This window comes from Tigriopus californicus, chromosome 10 (assembly GCF_007210705.1).
Source record: "Tigriopus californicus strain San Diego chromosome 10, Tcal_SD_v2.1, whole genome shotgun sequence".
Lineage (NCBI taxonomy): Eukaryota > Metazoa > Arthropoda > Copepoda > Harpacticoida > Harpacticidae > Tigriopus > Tigriopus californicus.
Genome location: NC_081449.1, coordinates 11,608,522 through 11,634,012, shown reverse-complemented (window position 1 = coordinate 11,634,012; position 25,491 = coordinate 11,608,522). Strand labels below are relative to the sequence as shown.

Below are 25,491 nucleotides of genomic sequence, written 5' to 3'. Positions count from 1 at the left end.
ATTGTTGTCGCCTGATAGGAGTGAAGAGCTTGCTTGCCAGTAGAAGTAGTAGTAGTAGTGGTAGTAGTAGTAGAAGTAGTAGTAGTTGTGCATTTGCAATCCCGAATCAAAGCTTCACTTAAAAAGAGAGCACGATTTCCTACAATAGATGAACAATCCCAAATAAAAGAAGACATGACGTCAGCATATGTTCTTGGTGGTTCAAGAAGGGGGCGGGAGGGGGGGACCGGAGGCCACATTCATCACCAGTCCATGGACTAGGCAAGCTGGTGAAGGTAGAACTCGACAATGCCGTTGAAATAACAGAAAATATTGTAAAGACTATCAAACAATGAGACCATCTCTCTCTTTCTTGTGTTCATGGTCATTTTGATTGGAAACAATCCCATTTCCATTGAAAGGTGTTTGTGCAGAAGTTAGTCCCAATTTCAGAGGCAGTTCGTATCTTACCTCACTTTCTTGCCACAGGAATGAACAACTCAGGGTCCAGATTTCCTCCCCGGATTTCCACAACCTCTCCACTGCGGCCGTAAGGAAGCTCTCGTTTCTCATGTTCCCGACACTCAGAACTTCAGATCCCTGTGCATGCACTCAAAGTCTCACACTTCGATGTTCTCTTCCGCATATGCGATATGAATTCTGCGGCTTGGGATTGTTGGGTAAATACTAGTACTGCGGGAACGGGAAAGCTAGTGGAGATGGTGTCAACAAGTGGACCACGGTTGAAAAACTGAGTCGGAGATTGGGTCCGTTTCAAGCACTACCAACAACGCCCTCCTCCCTCTTCTCTCCTCCTCCTCCTCCTCCTCCTCCTCCTTCTCCTCGTTGTCCATAAGAATCTTGAATAGGAGAGAAGCGGAGGAGAGAGAGAAAGAGAGAATGGGAGAATGGAGGAGCGAAAGAGCACGTGGAGATTCGAGCTGAAGCGAAGCCGTTTCATCAGCAAACGCCGAATCACCAGAGCAGCTGAACATGACGACATCTGGTGTGTCGGAGTCAATCCTTTTCATTCAACCATCTCAGCCATAGCTCCTCATCCGGTTGTGGGGAAGTGAGATTCCGGAATTCCAATCCGACTCATAGGGACGTACGTTGGCGACAAATCTGTTCACAAGTGTGCTTGAAAACTCACCAATGATGAATGAGGAGGCCGAGGAATCAATCCAGATGATTCTTTCGAGAGCCTTCTTTTTCGCCAAGGGTACGGGAGGCAGACCGGCAATCAGCCAGGCAGGCACCCAGCCGTCGGTCGACCGTTTGTCCATCCTCTCCACAGTAGTCTACATACGTACATACGTACTCTCTCGGAATATACTCATACTTACACGCCACACATGGACTCGACGTGATTGTGGTCCTTCACGCTAAACTCTGAAGCCTCCTCCTTCGTTCGTCAGCTCCCACTTTGCCGAAAGCGCGATCTTGTAACAAGGGCCACCGTCTTGTTCTTATCCGTCTTCTCTATATACACTATCTATTCTCTCGTTCCCATGTGGAAGTGGACTATTCTATCGCAAACACGCACCACACATCCTCACATTCATACAGGCTCTTTCTGCTGCAACAAGAACCTTGATGCAAGGTCTGCAATGCTAGATTCGCCTACGAAGAGGCAAATATAGAGAAAGAGAGAAGAAACAACGGAGAGAAAGAGAGAGAAAGAGAGAGAGAAAGAGAGAAAAAAAAGGCATGGAGCCGCCCATGGTGTCGCCAACCCAAGTCAAGTGCATTATTTCTGAGCAAAGTAGCCACGCAGCCAGTCAGTTAGCCAAGTAGCTAGCTGGTAATCAGCTGCTTTTGCTCATGTAAGGAAGAGTGCATGCACCCAACACGGCTCTATAACCGGCAAAGTGTCTATAGATCCATCTACCAGCAGAGGAGGTCTTTTGAGTCTACAGTTCCTTGAGGAGCAGGAGGCGGAGGAGGGTTATGTAGGCCAACGGATTTCTCAAATCCAAGACATCTCGTCGAGGTAAGTCGATATACCCAACCCGATTGTTCTCCAGTAGACGTCGTCCGTCGTTCATCCTGTGGATCGACACGAGGTGTTAGTATGGGCGGCACTTTGATTTCCCACATGCTCCTCGGAGGACTTGTACCGTGCTTTGGCGACATCGACTACATCCCCCTCACCAGGTGGCCAGTCCTGTCGCCGTTTTCGCGTACCGACCAGGCCCTTCTCCATCATCTTTGCGTCTGCTTAGCTCGTCGTTTTAGCAAGAATTGGTCCAACCAGTAAAAAAGCCAGGTGGTCGATTGGCAAATGGAAAGAAGAAGAAAAATATCTCATATGAAGAGGGGAGGACTCAGGATACAGTACCTCCTTGAGCTCCGAGCAAATGAAGATAGAGATGCCTTTCTCTCTCTGACACAAGTGCTGGCTTGGATGAATCCGGAGTGGATGTTTTATCACAGGATGTTACTTCATTATTCGTGTTTGGATCATTCATTTTCTGAATTCTCGAGCATTTGTCGACGATTCACGCATTGCCACATTGTCGCAATTCCCTGAACACTCTCGATCCACGACTTTGGCTTGGGATATTGGGATAACAACCAATTGAGTCACAAAGCATTTCATCAATGAGGAGTGTTCGAAGATTGGTAGCTCACAGGTATCGAAGTGGTAGAATTTAATCCCACCCTCCGACAGCATATGTGAAGCACCCTCTTTCTTCACTTTGGTTTGCTTCGGCTTAATTCCAGCTGGAGGAAAAGCTGCCAAGCGGTTTAAGGTCAGATTCCACGAGATTGTCCCGTAATTGAGGGCAATCTTGCAAAGCTCTTGGGGTGGAAGAGATTGGATAATTGCTCTCATTTCCCTTCGACAATTCTCTCGTTTTCCTGGAGGACATCATTCGAAAAGATCTTTTCAATTGAGTTGAGAATAAGATGGCAACCTCCTCCGGAAAGCCATCCACCACAAAGTTTGTTGTAAAGCGAATAAGGAAAATGGAAGTAGGTTTTTCCCCTCATCTAATGATGGCGACAAGGGGAACTTCGTTTTCATGAGAAATCAAAATGAGGCGCTTATTCGTATCAAATGGTGTATATACATGATTGGACGAGACAATATATGAGTGGAACACCCAGGAATGTGGTGCGACAAGTTTTGTAGGTCATCGTATATACCAGCTTCCAAGGAATCCGGCGGCTGGGGGTTTTGAAATTCTTCAAATTTTCGATTCCCGCTCGGTCTGGTTTGAGTGTGTAAAGAACGATCAAATCGTCGCCAATATTTCTTTCCAGGGAAAAGAAAGTGCGAGCAAAACTGTGGAATAAGCCAGAGCAAGGTGAGCTCACAACAACCCATCTCGTTGAATTCCAACATACGCACCCCTGACTACGTAAACCCCGATATCCGAGCCCCAATGGTCGCTTCTTCGTTGGAGTTCATGAGTAATGCACAAAATTCCGAACGAATACTTATCCCGGCATTTAATGTCCACGGAAATTCTAAGGAACTATCATCAGGCTTTCTTGAAACAAGGACCACCCACCTGGATTGCATGCATGATAATCCAAGGCAAGTGCAAAAATGCCCGGATTCCGAGTCTCACCCCGGACGGGAGAAATGGCCCCCTAAATTTGTCCTGAGCTCAACGAAATGTGAGAAAATTGTGTTAGCTTATGGCTCAGAAAGTTGCATTTAGCTCCCATGGAATGCCAGGGCCAATTGTCGTTGAAATTTCTCCTGAAATCTATCATCACATCCTTCGCAAGAACGTCGAAACTCAGATCTGACCTCTTTGGCCCCATCATGCCGAAGAAACTGACCTTAGGCAGCCCAAAATGAATGAAGTGAAGTCCGACCGAGTCGTTGACTCCATCCATGTACTGGATTCAACATCTCAGGCCGACATAATTAGCCGATTTGTAATCTCTAGTGATCTACACACAATGTGGTGTTCTTAATTGGCCCATTCCGCCAGTCGCCTCCTGGACTATCCGAGAGCATAGTAGACACTCCATCAATGTGTAGAAATCAGACCGGGATGCAAAATTTCCAGACAATCTCCAAACTGATTCCCGACCCCTCTGAGGTCGGCCCATCGGTTCTCTTGCATCGCAGGCAGGCCAAAGTCGGACAAATCCTTGAAGTTCATAAAATTTACCACCGAACCCCCGTATTTGTGTCCCAATGTGGACATCAAAATGATTCGTAACTACTCAAGTAAGCAAGTAGTATTTCATCGCTCAAGGGATTGACGTAAGTTCTCATAATGGCCTAGTACATATTTGCGCCTTCTCACGTGCGTTGGACACAAGTCGTAACATTTGGAGTCGTGTATATAGTAATACAATATTGCACACCCCGGCAAAGCCGAAAGTACGAATTGCATTTTCTTGAAAGCCATCGCTGAGCTCTGTTCCCTAAAAGTTCCCTCTACAGGATGCTTGACAAGCATTGTCTACTTTTGTTAACAATGCTTTTCAACCTGAAAAGCTATTGCAAACAAATTCTCAAATTGCGTTCCACTCCGGAGATGAGCTCTATTTGTTTTAAAAGGCGACCGACAGTAATACAAAAATGTCAAGCCTTCTGAGTGTGCATTCCCTCCATTAGCTTTGAACTTTGTGTTGTTAACAGTTTCAGTCATCATAAGGGGGCGGTGACATCGAAATACTTAAGTGAGCAATCAATTCTTAGAACTTTGGATGGGTCAACATACAAACGTAATCAATCGATGAATCAAGATCAAATCATTTCCGTTGAGTGCTGAGCTTGATTTGTCACCTATGGCTGAGAAGCCTCAAAGTCCATAGAAGCCTCAGAGCCGATTAGTTGACTGACTAAACTGATTCTTCAGTTGACCGGGAACTTTGCTTGTCATTTGTTCAGCTGTTTCTTTTTCTAAGTAAGTATGGAAGGTACAAGAACTTTAAACCCAACGGAAAAGTATGCACGAATATTTCAACAATGATGAGTCCCAAGCTAGAAATTCGTTCGAAGTTAAGAGAGTCATTAGGCTGGTCAAATATCCAATGCATTGAATTGATGAACCTGATAGTTCGTGGAAAAATGTCATTAGTAAATACCAGGTTGGAGTAAGGGATCAATGTTTTCGTTATGAGATCTTAGAAACATGTTATGTATGATTCATACTACTGAATACTAATTCATGAACTGAATTAGCTCTTTTCCACCTTTGAGTTTCAGATTTTTTTGCTCAAACGGGTCCTAGCAATACAATAGATATGGCTGGAACATAGATTTGCCACGTTCAGTCTGGTTGGGGGGACCAAGGACATTTTAGATGTTTCCATGCAATGCACGCACGCACACACACGCACACGTACCCCAGGATTTTCGAAATGAGTGGAAGTGCAGTTCTCTGCACTTGTGTTAACAGTCATAGACGATAAAATTGTTGAATCTGGCGTCGAAAGGAAATCAGAAAAGAGACAAGTCAAGGGATTACTCAGCATACTGCCTACCCTTTTGCTCACTTCCATTGTCGTAGCTTTTGAAAATCAACTTTTCAATGGCCAAGGAGGGTCTCCTCTACCGAAAGTCAAACCTTTTTTTGTAACGAAATAACGATTTCCCAGGTTTAAGTGTCGATCTGTCTCGACTTATTAGGCTAGAATCACTGTCTTTGATAACATGTTATCACATATAAATAATTTTAGCATTCACGTACTTACCTTTATTGAGAGTATAAATTTCGAGCTTGAGTAAAACCCGAGTGCTTCCAATCTCTTGAAAGCCATGCCAACGGGTTCCTTTTCGCTCAAAATAACAATCAGCAAGCGATTCAACTGAAGAATACTGCCAATGGATGCTGGCTGCATTTATTCATCATAAAAATGTGCAAATGTGTGTCAGTACAGGACTTATCTCTGCCTCTCTCGCAGCTCTCGAAACATTTATCTTCTTCTCGTCATGAATGATGATGATTTTGTTGGACAATTTCCCTGGAAAAGCAATGACGCCAGCCTTCAGCAAATAAATTCGCCTACAACACAAAAAAAGTTGTGACCAAGGATCACAGACATTCATTCCATTCATCTAAGAAACTAGCTAGCTAGCTAGTTAGCTCTCTAGCCAGCAAGCATAGGATAGCAAATGAATGAAGGCCAGATCCTTGAGCAACACAATCTTGTCTCCTTGGCCGGAAGTGCCGGTCTTCTTGGCCCTCTTACAATGTACGTTGTCCTTAGGAGAGAGTGCCAATCTAAAGGTCAAGGATTGCTATTGAGGGATCAACAACCCGCTCAACTGTCGTCACCCTAATTTGGAACCACTCGACGAGGTCAAAAAGTCCATTTCAACAATTAATCACCTCGTCTCACTTCATAAACAAGGTTGACAAATGAAGTGATCTCTCGCGGCGAGTTCAACACGTCGACCCTCTTGGCAATACTGAATGAAGTATGCATTCAATACATTGGGCAAAACGTACTGTACAGAACTCGAACGAACTGGGGGGGAAGGAAGGGACAGACTGAATGCTGACGAGAATGTTTAGGCCAATACATATGCCGAGACATTGTCAGCGAGACCACAAATCAATCAATATTGAATTCATTTCCAATACTGAGGTCGAGCCCTCGATGCACTTTTGAGCTTCTGGCTTCGATTAATACATATAAACGGAATGGTAAACAGTCAGTCATCGCTCATTCTGGCTCATAGGACCTCGAGCCTCTACCGATGTTGCAAATTCAACTGCGGCGCCAACTAATAACTCGGCGTGAAATTCCCGATCCCAGATTAAGATCATACCCCAATCTTTCGTGATCACCATCATCTAACGACTCTATTCAAAGCTATTTGCTTCTAGCAGCACTGCGAGGGAGGAAATCAATGTTCTCAATTCGTATTGATGTACCCTAATTACGAATAAAGTAGCACTTGATCCATTTCGGGGAGGGGCGGCAATGGTGTCTTATCAACACCCTTTATCTTCCGGCCGAGACAGGATCGAGCCAGGATCGAGCCAGGATCAAGTCATGAAACCGGAGCTTCTTGCGATTCGAGTCCAAAAGTGATGATGGCAAGTCGATTCTCGAGTTGCAAATAATGATAACGTTCTGCTTTGAGTGGCTCATTACATGAATATTTGCAAGATTCACAGCTGATAAAGAGAACGCGTGTTTCTCCTATCTGTGAGCGTGTACAGTGTGCCAAATGTTTCGCTACATACATACATACATACATGCATACATGCATGCATGTAGAAACTGGTCACAACATTGATTCACGACTCCAAACTTAAAATAGCGGATGTGCACCAACAAAGAACAGGAACCAAATTGATGTTAACCAAAGATGGCAGACAGATTTGGTGTAGTAGATTGATCGGTGGGATCTGTACTTTACACCATCGTTTGGTTCTCTTCAACAGCTGCCTCTTGAAATGGTCCATTCAGCTAGGGCCTTTCCCGACCCCCCCCCCCTCTCCTGCCCTTTGACAGAAAGTTAGGACACCATACAAGTGTGTCAAAAACCTACGAAATAAGCGTGTGGTTGCACAATTGGCTCATTTTCAGGTTTAATGTTTCGTTTTCCTCTCATTCGAACGTGAAGAGGGGTCTTTGGCAAGACTAGAAGAGATCGATGAACACGTATGTACGGTAAAACGAGGCAAACCGTGTTCTGTTTATTGAGGTGGAATCATTAGAAGCCAGCAGGCTGTGTCTTGTGGGCGCCAGGGGTATTCGTTACCAAAGATTAGGCTGACCACAAATGATCAAAAAAATCGCATTGATCCATCAATCCCACTAACATTAGTTCAAACCATAAACAGATAGATCGGGTCCACTAAACCAATACGAATATCGAATGCTTGGGATCTTCCGTTTTCCTCCAATCAAAAAAAAGACTTCCTCAGATTTGGTTAGGGTTGGTCCTATACATCTGGTCAATCTGTTGGATTAATTTTGGTTCATGCTTTACGTTGGTTAAAGCTGGCCGATAATTTCTACTCTGTTCGGGTATAGGGCCCAAAAGCAGTCATTTTAAAGCCAGCTAGCTCTTCCTCTGTCTTCCCATGTCATTGAAAACAGGATCTCTCAACATTGCAATGTTTCCCAGACATAGGCAGAGCTGAACTTCTTGATTACAATTGCGAGCGACCCCCACTTGGTTAGTTTTCACCCTTATGCTTTTCCGTTTGGCGGTGATTAGTGATTACCTCCGTGCTTTTTATTAGCCCCACGTGGTGTCTTAGTGCCACGGTCTGCTTGTTCGGCTCTGTCTTTCCCCAGGCAGATTACCTATTCTGCCATAGCTCAAGAACATTAAAATACACCTAATGAACAACACATGGCTAGCGAAAGAGGGATTGTCAAGATGGACCTGGTCGGAAAAATGTATGTACCACTAAAAACGAGAATGGAATGGCTAGGAGGATGACTGGCGTAACCACTGGTACGGGCTAGTTACCCCTTCCCTTCTGTTCTCTTCTTTGCCTTTAAGCCCTGTCTGCAGATCTTCAGAGTGGATTTAAAGAGTTCAAGAACATACTCTTTGGACATTGCTCAAAATCCGTGTCCGGTTATGCGCGTAAAAGCATTGCTAGAGACAACGAAGTGATTAGAATCAGGATTTGCGAGTTTTTCCACCCGGGTTCTCGGCTTCGTCGCCTGACATCGATTCTCGCCTGTCAAGTGTACGTACCCTATGCCGTCGTCGTGCGGGGCCATGGAGAAGAAAAATGGTCAGCATTTAATGCGGCGATTCCCCGGAGCCTTGTAGTCAGTGAGAACAACAACGCATCCTCGTCTTCGCTTTCTTGCGAGCAAGTGAAGGGTTTGAAACGTTCGAATTTTCCCTCGTTTCTCCGTTTCTCATTGTCACATTCCGGGGCGATCAGCTCATTAAGTTGAAACTAGAGCGTGTTTGTGTACTTCAGCAATTCCACTTCAACGTTGATTGTCTTGGCTGCCGATCGCATGGGATGAAGCCGAGGTAGCCGATGTAGCTTATTACATGGGTTGCGTCAAGGGTGACCACAAGAAGATCGTGGGTCCGAGCGTTAGTGAGGTTCATCGAAGACCCAGAGCAGGAGGGGCAAATATATTCCATCCTGATTTGGCCAAAGCACTGGGAATGAGTGCGACAATTAAGCAAGCATTTTCACAACTTAGGCACCGGGTGCTGCTCGCTCTTAAAGATCGGTAGTTCGTCTGCGGTTTCAGGTCCAGAAAATGCGCCGTGCATCAATTCTCGGACGTAAGGTCAGGCACCTCGAGAAAAAAAAAACGATACGAACGCGGGAAGAAGAAACGACAAGACATTTTCGAATGCTTTCAAGCCTCCCTTTGTTTTATGGAGAAATGGGAGGCAGAAGTAAGAGAATGAAGACATTCACCACGAGGCAGTTCTCAAACGCCCCCAAAATGATGTGAGAACGAACGAGAAAGAACAGCGAGCTCGGAAAACTTGGCACGCCGATAATGGAGCCAAATGTCCGGGTCAAAATGACGAATTTCTTGACCTATCCGGGCCTCTTTGTCTATTGTTCCCCTCTTTTTCAAATCCAACCCATTTAGGACCCAGTACACTGACCCTTTACTTCAAGTGGGCATAAATTCACAAAATTCACAGTCTGCCACTGGACATTACTCTAGCCTTTCATACTCCTTTTCTCACTCGTATGCCAAGAAATGAATGCGAAACGAAATCAGAAGAGAAGAGAGGAATGCCAGTCAGCTCTGATTCGAATCTGGATGCCATGATGTCCGGATGGCGGCCGAACAGCTTCAACAACAAATGATGTCCAGTCGATCCTCAGAAGACTCGCCGTGTGACTCAGCTGACTGAACATGGACGGATCGACGGATCGACGGATTGATGCACACCAACCAGCCACAGCCGCAATTTGCCGTGAAAATATGGTGTTCCAGGGGGAAAATACTCGAAAACTTCGAATATGAGACTTTAATTTGTTTTCAAAGCAGAGCTATTTGAAAAATCTCTCGTCTTGGGCCCATAGCTCAAGACTCTGGAAGAAAACTATTTTCTCCATTGACATATTGGATCTCTGATCGAGAATCTGGTTGTCACAACAAGGGCAAGTTTAAATTTAACTTCGCTATTCCATGTTTGTTTTTGCTGTCATGTGTTGGAGAATGAAAATAGATTAATTGCTGCGAAGTGTTTCTTCTCGGATTCTTATTTCATAAAAGAATGTCGAGTATAGGAACATCCACTATCTCCATATCTACTGACCGTTCTTCCTTTTCTTGGATCATGTAAATGATTTCGTACAGTTGAAATCGCTATTTAGGGGGCTTAAATTGGGTTGGTCAAAACAACAAGACTATGCTCATAATTGATCAAAAACTAGTCAATATCATGTTAGATCGCTCAAGTTCAATGCTTGGCTTGAAAGGGGCTGTTAAATTTTAACTCCGATCCACAAAGCTATATGAAAACCTACATGTTTTGTCCGCCTGCTTGTCATGATATGTGGCTTTTTATTGAATGCAAATAATGGCTCAACGCTTAATGGATTGCCGACCAACAATCTCGATTTTCTTTTTCTTTTTGAACGACGTGATAAAAAATGCAATTGAAATCACGTTTTGAATACCAAGTCATGCATGTATGCAAAACAATCGAAACCCACTTGGGTTTCATTTAAATAATATGAAATGCAAATTCGTTTGGGATGCAATTCAACAATAAAACCCAAATCAGTTCTACTACTATTGGTCTTGGCTGATCGCATTTAAGGTACAACTTTCCAATCTTTCCAAGAGTGCTACAAAACAATGAGGCTTAACGTGTTACTGGAGGTGTTCTTCTGGGCTAATCAAGCGATATATCCTCACATCCCTAGCAATGACTTGAAAACAAAGGCAAAAAATGAGGAGACCCCTCTCCTCTACCCATTAAAACTCCACGCGTCATTTCAGACATCTCTTGAAGAACTTTGTAGTAGGTAAAGCTCACACGCATACACTCACAGCAGCCCTTCAGTTGGAGAAAATGAGGAACAAGATGAGGAGGCAAGATAACTTCTTTAGCTGATTCCAATATTTCCACGTTTTTGCGGCGTTCCATGCAACCGAGGGGAACAAATTACAAGGCTAGTAAGCTAGGGAGGTGGACCCGGCAATCTGGGCATCACTGCAGCCGAGAACTAGGATCTAGGATTTGAGCTGAACTTGCTTTTGTCTTCTTGTCTTCTTGTCTTTCCCCCCTTTCCATCTTCTTTTTCTTTTGTTTCGAGCGTGGATTTTGCTCCAGTTTTCTTACGATTTTCGACTATGCTCCTCAAAACGCTTCATTTCAGTTGGCTTCGATTTTCAATTCTTCTGAAACGGAAAGCCTCGGGGTTTGCTCCTTAATACCGATAATGTCAAGCGGATATGAGGTTCTCATTTTATGCTTTATGGTCCAAAAGTTGGATGGGAAGGTCAACGACTGCATGACTTTTACCAACGGTGGATGAAGCTGGGAAAGGAGGTTCAAACAAGGCAACCAATGGTTGATCAAATCATTCGGTCTGTGGACACCTCTTTTTTTTGGACCTGACAGATACGCAGAATAGTTCATCAATGATTCCGTTCTGTTTGAAAATCGAATGGATGAACACCCTGATTAGTTTTGATTGCATGTTGATTTCACAGCTAACCCGTCCATAGCTCGAGGGGTCCTTATATCCGATAAGTAAAAACCCACCTAAAGTAACCACGAAGAACTAGAATCTGACCGGGTGACAAGGGATGTTGGTATTCCCTGGAATTCCCCACTTCCACCAAGATTGCACCCATACAAAGAGTGCTGAACAAATAAATGCCGAAAAGACCACCAAGACGATACTTCAGCCTCTTTTCGTTGATTCGCTGAAGTTGTGCGAGAACAGGAGAGCGAGGGAAGTTTTAGAGCTTTAACAGATCCTCATGTTTCATTCCAGGAATTTGGATAAGTAACCTTCTCCGTTTCTTAAGCCCTCGTATTTGCATTCAATAAGAAATGCAAGTCTCAGTGTGGCTGCAATTGGAACGAATCTGATCCCGAGATTTATCGAGATTTATTCCTGGCAGGGGGTTTTCGGTTAGAACATATTTGGTATCATTCAGATTTCAAAGCACTGCAAACAAACAATTTATGACCAATTTTGTAAAAGAAACTACAATACAAACTGCATAAACGTGAAAGCACCGATTTTCATTTAAATTAGATTTCCATGGCAAAGTCATGCTGTTAAATGTAATAAAAAAAACGAATGGTCTGTCACTTACTTTCTCAACTTTCGATTTCACCGATTGATGTTACTAAATAATACATAGCCGTTCTTTCATTCAGAAATCTTAGTAGTTTGGCGTCCATTGACGTAACAAGACATGGTTTATTGGTCTATTCCTATTTTGACGTCTGTACACTAAACTGAAAATTCCAGTCATGAATGACATCATGTGTCATGTTTGTTCCTCAAAAAGCTAACACTGACGAATTTAACAACCCAAAAAAGATAGCCAAGACCTACTTTAACCCTTAATTTTTTTTTTCGTTCAGGTATCAACATACCCAAATAAAGACTCTATTTTTGCCCCATGAAAGGCTTTCCAAAACTCTTAAAAGCGAAATTCCAATCCGATTCTACAATAGAATGCACAGCAGCAATATTGTAGAGTATCTTCTCGAACGTTTTGACCACATGGATGCCCAATGAAATCTTTGGTCGACAAAGTATGGTGCTAAGTATATAGATAAAGACTAAAAAGTATAGTATAGATATGTACGTTCGTCTACTCAGGGTTGGCTTTAGACGAGGTTTGCGGGAAAGACTCCCAAGAATGCACTTTTGACGATTTCGAGGAAACTTTGCAATCAACCCTTCGACAGAACAAGCAAGCTTTCATTAACTTGCGAGCCTCCAAGAACAACCGCATAGTTTTCTTCTAGTTCCATCGACCTCTTGTTCATCACTTTGCATGATGAGTTCGAATGGAGATTTTTCGTTCTCCCCAACCATCTCAAAACCGAGTAAATCTTTTCGAGTCCAAATCGTACAAGTCTAGGTTCCTTTATTCTTCATGGACATAAGTCAAAGCTCTGATCTTGGGTTCTAAGCCTTGATTTGTTTTCACTCCCAGATGTTTCCTATTCCATCAATTACTCTTTGACAAGAAAGTCAATGCACTTTTTAGGTGGGGTTATGTAGCTCTCTAACAACGACAATGAATGAGCGAGTCGGTGGTCGATTCTTGTGTGTCTGTTCAAGTCTTCCTGGATCTCCAATTCAATGTGGCAACAACGGTTTCTTTGAACAGACCGAGTTTGTAGTTTAAATTTGCAAGAGAGGGAGGAGGGTCTTTGTGAACATCATAGACTGGTTAATTTGCTTTCAAAACCGTGAATCGAACGGAGGAAAAAATAGAATGGCCAAGCCAAGCCAGCCCAAGAATTCCTTTGGTCAAGCACTCCTGGATCCCGTTTTCCTCAAGGATCGGGCATGCCCGTGAATGATGGGTCCTCTATCAGAGTGTGCGATCATGTAAACGTCAAGAAGGTCAGTCTTGTCACCTATTTCCCACAATCACCGGGACTCCTCTGGCCGGCTCTTTAACTACTAGAGCGAGCTTGTTAAAACGAAGCATTTGCAGCGTTTGGAGTAGTCGGATATCTTGCTCTTGAATTTCTAAAGAAATACCTCATTGGCTTGGGAGACAACTACTTATCGTGGTGCAAACGTGAAGACTTTCATAGAAGTGCAGCTTAGCTCCAACCATGTGTTGGGCATGACTAGATGGATAGATAGATAGATAGATAGATGGATGGATGGATGGATGGATGGATGGATGGATTGTTTGGCAGGCGACCTTTCTTCAACACCGGTTGTTGTTGGTTTGTCACCGTGCATTTGGCGGTTGAAAAAGACGATGGTGGTCTTCTCGGCATTCGGGATGGATTTGGGTTCGGGATGGTGGGAAGTGCTAGGTACAAGACCATTATCAACCGCGTGTACCGTATGGATGGAGTCGATGGTTTCACCTACAACATCTGTACTACCCGTCTACTCCTTCAATGTGTATCTGAGCTATTTGGCCATGAATCATCTCCAAAAGCAGTGCTCGCTTTGTTGTCAGCTCAAACCTCACCGCTAGCTGCTAACCATCTCGCCAATGCAAACCGATGTGAGCAATTCCACTTCCCCCTCGTTCATTCGTCTACGAACAGACAACAGAAAAAGACGACCCAGTTGTTGTCGTTACCCGTATAACTACGGTAACTACATCATCATCAACAACAACAACAACAACAACAACGACGACGACGACAACAACAGCAGCACTTGTTGAGTGTAATCTCCACATTTTTTATGACCGGAGCTTCGGATCCCAATCCAACGCCTTGTGGATGAGTGTCTTTTTTTTCGTTATAGCTACCGCTAATGCCCCAAGTGCAATAGTGATATAGTCATATTGTAGCCATTAGAAGCTATATCGCCATGAAGTTCGTCGTCTCCCAGGTGGTGATACTCGTTCTCAGGGCGGTCCAACCCGTCCGCTCTCTCACTCTCTTTCTCTCGCTTACCAATTTAGCCACAATCCAGGCAATTTTGCCCTTCCCCTTCTTCACACGAAAATTTATCGCTTTTCTTGAATTGCCGGTTTTTTTGTTTTATTTTATTGCATTGGCTCCTCCCGCCTCTTTCTCACTCACTCACTTGCTTGCTTGCTAAGCAGTCATTTACTCACTCACACAGCCATTCAGTCAGTCAGTCAGTCAGTCGCTCGTTCAGACAGACGACAGCCAAGCCAGACATTGGTGAACGTCGTACCTGGGCACATTATCATAACAACTTCTGTCGGCATCGTCCCACCCAGGAGAGCAAGACTACCACCTTTTTTTCCCCCGGGGTTTTCTTTCCGAGGCGAGCTTGACTCCGTTACACGGATTGGAGACGATATCCATGGCCCAAAATGCGCTTGATCGACTTGGAGGTCTCCATCGTAAATAGGTGAAAATTCGATGCCTAGGAGGATTGTTATACATATCGAGCATGGACCAATTGGACCAGCCGTATCATGATATTGTAAACAACTACAGTACATATGATTCAAAATCGAGTACCCATTCAAGTCATCTAAGCTGTGATATCATACTATTGTCAACTATTGTATCATTCTGGCCTTTCATTCTTTTACAAATCTCGGTTTTTGATGTTTATACACACCTTTTAATACATTTAACAAACCGACATGGGGTTGGGTTGCAATAAAGCTTATTGTTAGTATCTACTCGCACGTGACTCTAATTACCTCTTCTCTTGGAGCATGATACAGCACTCATGGTGTCAAAAAAAGTGCTTTCGTATTGTTTTCACAGTTGTCAGGCCCCCTGATCCCAAGGGCAAGGAGATTACTTCCCTTACACGCAGACAGGGCTCAAACTCAGCCGAACTCCCACATTTGAACTAAGTTTCGTTCCGAGTTTAGTTCCACAACGGCCATCCTGCCAATTGGCCCGTTTTGAAAGTCGGATTCCGTTGTTCAGCAAACTCCCATGTCAATTAGCAAAGTAGTGTCTTTGCTAGCAACGGTGCCATTGATGACTGACTGAGTCGACATCAGTGCCATCGCTCTAGACAGCTAAAAGTACGCCGCCCTAAAGGTAAAAGACAGTTCAGAACTTTGATGTCATCCTTTGGGCCGAGGTTAAAACACTGACACTGATTATCCTGATCGATAGAATCACTTTTCTTCCGTTTGTTTTGGAACAGGCACACACACTCCTCATCTTTCTGGTATTAAGCTCAGTAAGTACGTATACAGAGGCGAAACCACTCACTAATATGTATTTTCAGACATTTGCGGCGGCATTGATCTCTTGTTCATTTTATTGTGTCATTATTTATGCAAAGGGATCGACATGAACGAATGTAAAACTAAGTATAAAGTAGAGTCAAGGGATTCCTTTTTTTGGTGGTATGAAAGTAGGCGTTTGATCAGCAAAGAAGTTGTTATTGAAATCAAGGTGATCCTACAAAGTGCACCAGTAATCAAAAAGAGACCAGCTTGGCCTTCAAGACCATTATCACAATCTCACGAACAGTTTTTGCTGTCTCTCTAAATTCTAAGCTAAATTTAGTACTCGAGTAGAGAAGTTGTTATAGTGCAATATTTCCCAATAGTAACCTTGGGCTTCACCTTGGCCATAGACGTCTATAAGTTGGATGTCGAGCTTCTTTGGCTCAAGACATTATGAGCCGGTTTGGAGTAACTCCCAGGAGAGCATGTACTCAAACATTCAGCCAACCCAGCAGGCGCACATTCGACATCATCCATTTACCTAAAAAGATGTGTCTAGATATTCATGTAGTGACATAGTCTGAAAACTATTGTTAGATTTCTTATTAACTATATCTTCGAAATGGACGTGGTTGCTTGGAATATTTTCAATCATATGGTTTTGATGTATTGGTCGAACCAAACCAATATTTTAGACCATTCCCCAATGGAAGTCCATGATTCCTTATTGAATACACTGTTTGATCCAAAAGAACTGATATCGGACGACAAACCAATTTGAACACACGTTGTACGAATGAGTAAGAGGAACATACGAAAGGTAACAACAACACTTGGCCTTGTCTTCAATTCGTCAAAGTATCAAAGTGTATGAACCCAATGGGTTCACGCTTGTGTACAGTGCATACTTTGGATAGGCAGTTTGTAGCACGTATGAGCGAAAAGTACTCTAGGGTCGATCAAGCGTACCTACATGTACTACGTACGTAGGTAGGCAAGTCTGATTCACAGTTTCACGGAACGACGGCAAGAACAATGAAAACCGAATGTGGCTCTTTTATGTTATTCTACTTCCTCGAGTTCAATCATCACCAACGGATCGAAGTCGTAACTTAGAGTCATGCTCATGGGAAAAACCGGGCGCAGACTCATAAAGTCTGTGGTTCCTCTAATATTGACGTTTCTACCCGCCTTTCCTCGTCGGACACACACACACAATCCCAATCTAGGCAGGCTACGCAGATACTACTAGTATAGCAAGAGAGGCTTTGAAGTGATCTTGAAGACCCTTAGGCCATGCCAAGGCTGCCCGTTAATGCACAAATGGAGATACTGGTGGAACTTAACCATCATCGATTGTTCGTAGGTACACTACACGACACGGTGGATAAATACATCTCCTCAAATGTTGATGGAAATACCCGAACACTTCTTAGCATTTTTCTAGCCTGCGAAATTCTACGAAATATCTTTCATTTTATTGTTGTATGGAATTATAGCTCAGATAAAACAAAGTAATGCCCAAAAACATACATAAGAAACTCTATCATTCAACGTATAGAATTACGCTAATGGGGAATTTCTCTCGGAACTTGATATTTTTAACGCCTTTTAACCACCGTGCTGGCTGAACGTCCACCCGTCGCGTCAAATTTTATGACACGGAGGAAGAGGTTTGAGCAAATACGAAAACCTTCCCACCATCGCCATAAACCGATATGATTCTACAAATCGAGTGCAACAACGCCACCACCACCACCACCACCACCATCGATACTACTACTAGTAGCAGTAGTGGTATGACTATTACTACCACCAACAAGAGCAACAACTTGAGATTTCCGGGCAAGGCCTGCTTACCAATTTAACTAAGCTATTTGCAATCAGGAAACCAAATTCAATTATCTAACACGGAATGCCTTCAACGTACCGGGAAAATCAGTTCGAAACAGAGCAATAGGACAGCTAATCTCATAAGTCAGATCAACCAGTTATGTCCAACTTTCTCCCTGTATAAGGTTGCGCCCAACATTGGATTTTTCTTAAATTTAAACTCCTTCCCATCAGCATACATAGTTTAGCAAAAGTTTAGATGACTGCTACGACTTACTTAAACAATAGAGTCCTAATTTCCCACAACATGAATGATTGAGCTCTTGCTAAGTGAATTTGCCTTCGCCTAATGGAGCGAATTCTATTTAGTCCTCGTCCCCAATTCTTTGTTATCGCTTTGCTATCGGGCAATCGCAGTGAGTCTAGGATTCATCAATGGGTTCAAAATCTGACATGTTTCTTCTTTTTTCTTCCTCCGATTGACAAAGACTTTTCTGTAAGCAAGCTCAGTGAATCATTCCCGTCCTCTCTACGCACTTGTCAATTGGAATCCGAACACTTGTTCTGCATGTCTCGTTACATCACGAAGAATGACTCTGGGTTGCATCAAACACTCACACACACACACCCTTACGAGCATACACGCAGACAAGCGAAAGTAATGCTTATTCGATGCTACCAAGCTAGAAATGCCACATAAAATGGCTTTCATTTGGAAATAGAGCACGCCACAATATCTGCTTCTTTACGATCTGATTCAAGCCAGCGGTATTCGTTTTCACCTGTCCTTCTCGTGCTGTACTTTGTACGATGGAGATGGGGCGTGCACCAGAGAAAGTCATGGCATGGTTTTTCAAAATGCACTGCATCATTTGGCATCGAGTGTGTTTGTCTTGGGTCGGGTGGTAGGTGGTAGGTGCCTACATTCTTGCTGTAGGAAAGGCAGTTGTACTCTGAGCATACCTATGTATGTACGTACTGTGTATGTACGAGAATGTGCTGAACACACCGAATGGTCGAGAGTTCCCAGACAAAAGGAACATTCGCCATCCAAGATGCTCATTAAAGACAGATTATCTCAGATCCAACCGTCAAGACACATGCAAAGAAGCGACGAGATCGAGAAAATAAAGCCGACTTCCCATCAACCAGCCAACCAACCAACCATTCAACCAACAATCAACCAACAACCAACCGTCCTCTTTCGTACAGATGAGAACTAGGTATAGCCCCCAAGAATTGGCTGCCATTAACACTTTGGAGGAGGGCTGAAGTTCGTTTCCGAGGGATACTCTGAACGTTTGAAATGTTTATGGATGACATCAAGTGACATCTGTCCTTGATACTTCTGGATTTATTCCTTACAGTCCTAGAACGTTATCAACAATCTACATGGTAACAAACTTTAGATCCTTGTCAATGTCGTCGTCCTAATAGTACTATGTACGTAGTCTCCTAACAGGGCACAGGGTCAAAGTTTGAACACTTTTATTTGAGGAGAAAAAAATGGGAGCTGTTTTTCTAGATCCCCGGTGTAAAGAAACGGTTTTAGTATCAAGTCTGGGTTAATTGTGATAACATGCTGAGATTAGCTTTTGTCCGCCAGGTAAAATGTAAAAGATCTTCAACGAAATCACCTCGAGATGTTGGGCATAAAGAATGTGGATGGCGATTGGCGTTGGTAAGTGAATTAAAGGGCCATTTTTGCGTGAAACACATTCTCACTAATGATTATGTGGAAAATATGCAAATCGCCTTTCAACACTCGACCTACCGGACTAAAGTGAGTATCGTTTGCCCATTCCTAAAATGTATGCTTTAATAACAGAAAGAAACAAAGCTATTGCAATGTATTTCTCAATAAACAGGTTAGATGTTCGGATACCAATATAAACTCAATTTGGTTATGTGAATAAGCTCCAGTTAACGAATCATTTAATATTCAATACGTAATTGAATAGATGACAACCTTTGTCTGATGAACGATGACGTTGTTTAGGGTAATGGTTTTGTACTCGAGCGAGTACTATGAACGATAAAGCGTAGTGCAAATAAAGAGAAACCTTCTTTGGATTCCAAAATCGAGGGATGTGTCGACGTTTTTTTCTTAACCACAAAGTCATTTTACAAACGTTGAATTGGCAAACTAAGGAAGCCTTGACAAAATTGGAGAGAAATGGCAAACGATACACTGAATTTATAAGTACGCGTACGTACCCTGTACGTACATTCGGAATGGGCTGAGACGGGGGGGGGGGATAAGATCAGATGAGAATTCAGGAAATTACCCCTGCTCGAAAATGGACTCATCAAAATGTAATAACAAGGAGGTTGGAAATTACTGTGCCGAAGTGCTCGGTTGTCGTCGGGATATGTGGATGGAACACTTCAAGTCTGGTTAGATGTATTTTCCACCTAAGGTCATGATTATGTGGACAAATGTCAAAGGCCTTTGGATAGATCATGGTCTTGCATTTCTCAATTGCCTCTTGGTCGAGAAGGAATTGAGGCATGGCGGATGGTACCAATCTCCTGTAAGATCATGTCTACAATTAGGCAGATTTGGATAAACAATCCCCAGGATGGCCGTTTCATTCAGTCAACTCGCCCCGAGCGAGCTACACAATCGGACGATCAAATACGTCAAAGTCAGCAGAGAGCAATTTTTCAAAGTCCAACAAGCCTGGCATAATCTGGTCAGATTTAGTGAGGATTCCCAATTCACCTCCTCCCTGGGTGAATGGAATCGTAACGGATGGGCAAATGACGAGGGGATGAAAATCTCTCCGTCTCTCCCGATCTTTGGATATGCCTCGATGTGTGTGTGTGTCTGTGTGTGACTGTGTGCCTTGATAAATACATACCTTTGACGGGACGAGAATCGGCGTGGTTGCACTGCTACTCTACTAGTACTAACACGACGTAGCACTATTACCATCCCCACTTGGATGAGCCGTAGAAGAAGTATAAGTAGTGTTGGTAGTTTTAGTAGAAATAGCCGTAGTGGTTGTAGACACCGAGATTGACTGAGAGCCTGGACTCTGATGGAGTTCGTTGGTGAGTTCTAGGTAAAGCAGTTTGAGGTAGCATCGTCATAAACTTGACCGATATGTCTGTGTGAATGAGAGAAGATGGCCCATGCAAAAGACGGCTATAAATATCTCCACATGATGAAATTGCATCCTCCTCTCTCGCACTACCATTACTGCCGTCCGCGCCACTCAACGTTCCAATCTTCCGTAAGACATTATTCACATTATAGGTACATACATACTTGTAGAAAGATCGAACTCGTACATTCAAGAAGATTCATTCTATTCTCCATTTTTAGATATGCACAATACGTGCGTGCACACTCCCACGATACGACAAAACGGCTAGCATGAAGGTATTACATAAAGTGGACACCCAACTTATTCAGACGGATGCCAGGGCCCTTTGTGTCTTGGTGTCTGAACCCATTGGCCGCCCAATATTCTTGCTTGCCTCCAACAACCCCAAACAAGAACAACAATCTTGTACTTTGAACACCACTTGTCTTTTGTTTTCCTCCGCGGTTCCAAAATCTGATGACAACAGACATTTCTGGAGGTCTCTCACAATTCCGTTGGAACAACACAGAAATTGATCAAGAACAGGCCCTATCTCGAGATTGAAGTGCTCGAACGAAACGAGAATGATAGCATTGATATGGAACGGGTTGTCCTGCCATTACCTCAATTAGCCATAGTCAAAAGCTGGCAGGCATCGCGTTCCTTGATAAAAGGCTGATACCAATAATGGGCAATCATGGTCGTTTGCAATGAGTTTTATGAATGCAAGGCACTCCTCAGGGTTCTTTTCTACCGCGTGGGACAATGAGGCCTGCGAAAAAAAAGCACTTCATTCATGATTACTTGACTACCACAGAAGAGAGCTACTTTCGGCAGCTATTCTTCAACGGTTCGGAAATGCATTGAGACAAAGTCTGACTTTTGTGGTGAAGCATTTTGAAGAACAAAAATAATTAAATACGGAACTGTTGCACCTTTCGTAAGAACATCCAACTATCGAAAGAAAGCAACGTATTCCAATCCATGTGAGTACTCTGTGATTTCGGTGATCATGAATTGTACCCTTGTCATGTATTTTTGTGCCGAATTAATCGTTACATGTGCAAAATTATGTCAACATATTTTTTTTATGTTCTTGAGGAGATCCTTTTTGGTCTACCAACTCAAATTCGTTGGTAAACCAAATATCGTTCAGATTTGAATGGAAAAATTAGACGAGCTTTTTTCTTTCATTTTAATAGCATCTCAGGTTACAGTCCTTGTAGCCCTTAGTAAAGACGGTGAAATCTCAAAACAAAAAAAGGGGCAATTTGTTGGGGATTTGTTTCTGTTCCATATCTATAACAGTTTAATCATGCATGAGGAAAGGATATCTTGATAGCCAAAATAAAAAAGGCGTTATTTTTTCATTCATTGGGAAATTCCAGCCCGGAAAAAGGGTTCATGAGAGTTCCTTTTTAGTTATCCGCAAAGCACGTCTCAAGTAGTCTCTAATTCATGACGGTGAGTTGGGACTGTTTGGGAATTCTGCAACAATCTTAATCTAATTACTTCCCACCAAATTGCCATGTGAAATGTCAGCCAGACAGAGGGCAAACAGAAGAGAAGCGACCTCCTCTCCGTTCGTCTTTCTGGTCTCTGTACGAACATACACTTCATTCGTGGAGCTCTGGTGCTCGATTTGTTCCTTGGATTGAGTTCGCCAATGCACGAAATGTCTCGGAATAGACTTGCCAGGGACAGAGAGGGTGGTGCTCTTGCCAAGTGGTTAATAACTCGACGAACTTGCTATTAAGTGTGTGAACATGTGGTTAGTTATTTACACTCACTGGGATGTCTGTTCAAGCCGCCGTCGATCCTCCGCAAAGTTTCCCTTCGCTCAATGTAATAGAAAAAAGCGAGACCTGGACCCAGATCAGTTACGAGTCTCTCCAATTTTTCACCCATGTACTCTACAGTACAAAAGGCTAAACATACGGACCCTTGACGTAGACAGCAACTTGACCGTCGGAGTCCAGTGAGGTCAGTGAGAATCTGAAGAGGTCGTTGGTTTCGAGCCGACTTGCGCCTTCTCCTCTTCCTCGATTGCTTTTGCATAAAAAAATGCCACTGATATGTCACTTCGAGCGAAACTATTCCCCCTAATTGACAACCTTCAGGCGAAGCAAAAAGTGTGCCCCATTGTTATTCGGTAACTATCCATTCCAGCCAAGTGAGAGGGAGATTCTCAATGTGTAACCATAGCCGCTCCTCTTGCACTTCAAGCACATCAGATGCGCGATGTTCTTGACGATGCAACAACATCTGCCTCGATGGAAAAACGTAACACGAAAGAAGTTGTGTCCGTCCAAGATTGACCCTTTCCTCTCGCTTGACGACATGTTTCATTACAATGTTTGTGCTGTGAGTACGTGTTCGAACTCGGAAGAGAGTCCGAGCAAAACGCGAAGGCTCATCTCGAGTTAGCCATGCAAATCGAACTCATAATTTTGGGGCTGCTTCACCTCCTCCCTCCTCCTAAGCGTCAAACGGATTCTCAAACTCTATGTTGGTACACTAAATGTGACGTTGGTTTCGGACGAACCTGGCCGACTCTGAGTCCGAGGATTAAGCCCAGCTTGGCACAAAAATTCAATGGCTTGAAACAAACGGGCGGGCAGATGTTGGAATGGGGCGGCTGAACGAACATCGCATCACACTTAATTTTGGAATTTTTACTCCAAAGTACAAACATATTTCTACTCGATCCCATCAGGTCTTCCTTGTGTTGTTCAGGAATCTGCCTGAAACGAGTGAATTCCAGCCTACTAGGTACGACTGCTCCATCCAGTGGACCAGCTGTGCATGAGCATGTCAGTCAGCTAGTAACACCACTATCCTTTCACACCACGAGGAACGAGGACGGCTTACTTACTCAACGACGACAGCGATGGAAAAGATACTAGTACTCGTATATTTATAGTATGCACATACAGAACATGTACGTATATCTATGAGTCAAAACTTACGTACGTAAGAACTTCCATATGAGTGTGGGCAGTTCCAGCTGCTTCTGGAATTGTGCAGATGTACGAATGGAGAATGGGAACATCGTCCTCGTGATAATCAGAGGGAAAAAGTCTGTCTCGTTTCTCGTTTTTCATCCACATGCGGCGTTGTTGGATGTTGGAGTTGGTGGGTGGGTTTGGGGTCGGTCGGTCGGTCGGTCGGTCGTCGTGAGCCAAACTGTGCCGAGACACAATCCGATGGCGTAAATTCTATCACAAACCAATTATCCAAAGTGGAGAGAAAGGGGGTTACCCACCATTCCACATTTGCATTTTCCAGGCGTGATCTTCATGGAACCTCACGCCGAGCGTGCCGACCAAAACCACTGAGGAATCCCTCCCATCACTTTGGGTTGGTTGGGGGCCCCCAAAGTTGGTGTGGAGAATGGTTGGAAAGTGGTGGTGAATTTGGGTTGGCCAACATTGATATGCATGATCAAACCACTTTGAAACTGATTAGTGTGACATGATTTCTAATTGAACGGAACAAGGACAAATTTGGCCAAGTTGACTTTTAGGGGTTGGTTAAGTTGCAGAGGAATATCAACGAGCGCTTTGTCAATTCTAATACAGATGAGGTGCCCTTCATTTCGGTTTTGATTCCACATGGTCAAGTTTCCATTTTTCTGCCAACAAACTCACTTTGAGTGAGTTGAAAACAACCTCAAAAAGACCAAGTGGACATCCATGAGTGAGTCAGTTTTGAACAAAATTGGCCCAACAGACCACCAACACAGAGTAGCGAAAACTCGGATGTTTCCCGTCGTGCTTTGATCTACGTACAACAATACCGTGTTAACAGAACAACCTCTCATTAAGTTCATTCGTGATATGGCATGTTCAATGGGGATTGGCGAAACCAGATGAAGCATGATTGAAACCAAACAAAACTGAACGACACGAAACTATTTTGGCGGCTGTCAATCATGTTGCTAACCATATTTCCAATTTACCATGATCCAAATGCTTTTTTCATCGTTGATTTCTCACTATTTACATCTTTTTCTATCTGACTCGATAAAACTATAAAACTATATGCTTGTGTCGTTTAACTAGATATTCCTATCCTGCTCTCTGTTTCATGATTTCACTTTTCCCGTTTTTTTCGCTCACTTTCAGGCAGAACCATTGTGAAAGTAAACGATCACTGATTTAGTGTCAATAACAACTTTTTTAAGCTTCTTTACGAACCCGATGAAAACGCAATAACATTGGTTCTTTGGAATGTTTTAGTTCGCCCATTCATTATTCGCTTATCTCTCATTCGACCCACCAATGAGTGGAAGCATGGCATGAATACTAAATGTGTCAAAAGGTCTCTTAAAGGTGGTAAAATAAGTTGTGGGTTGACGATTCAACGGATTTTTTGAGAAGACTGGGCCTGAAATTCGAATGAATGTTTGACATACCACAGCTGGTGGTTGGTTCTCCCTGACTTTGCTGGGTGTTTTTGGTTGGCTGCCCAAGCAAGCCAAGCTTTCAAAGAGCCATTTTCAAGATGATTACATTCTGAAGCTAATGAGTGCTTCGACAACTGATGTAAGCCATAGATATCCCTAAATGTTCATCTACCCACACGGCCGATCGCCTCATTATCATGGCCATCCTCGTCTTCCTTTCTTTACTTAGCAGTTTTAGGTGCAGTAGCTCAAATAAAATACTGACTGAATGCAGGAAGGAGCATGGTGGATAAATATCCGCAGACCCCAATGGGCGGGGCAGCGGGGCTGTTACATTCTGTCAATTTCATTCCTTCAACCTGGTAGCTGGTGAGCTGCTCGCTCGCTCAACAGTCAACAACTATGGTCAAAAGTGCCTGAAGCTACCATCACCTTCAACACTCT

At 43.4% G+C, this 25,491-nt stretch overlaps 1 long non-coding RNA gene across 1 annotated transcript; it reads left to right on the top strand.

The window, feature by feature from the left end:
• Positions 1–1,236: 1,236 nt before the first annotated feature.
• Positions 1,237–10,105, top strand: LOC131887783 (uncharacterized). Its single transcript, XR_009374061.1, has 2 exons — positions 1,237–1,972; positions 3,250–10,105. It is a non-coding gene; the product is annotated as an uncharacterized LOC131887783 (long non-coding RNA).
• Positions 10,106–25,491: the final 15,386 nt, after the last annotated feature.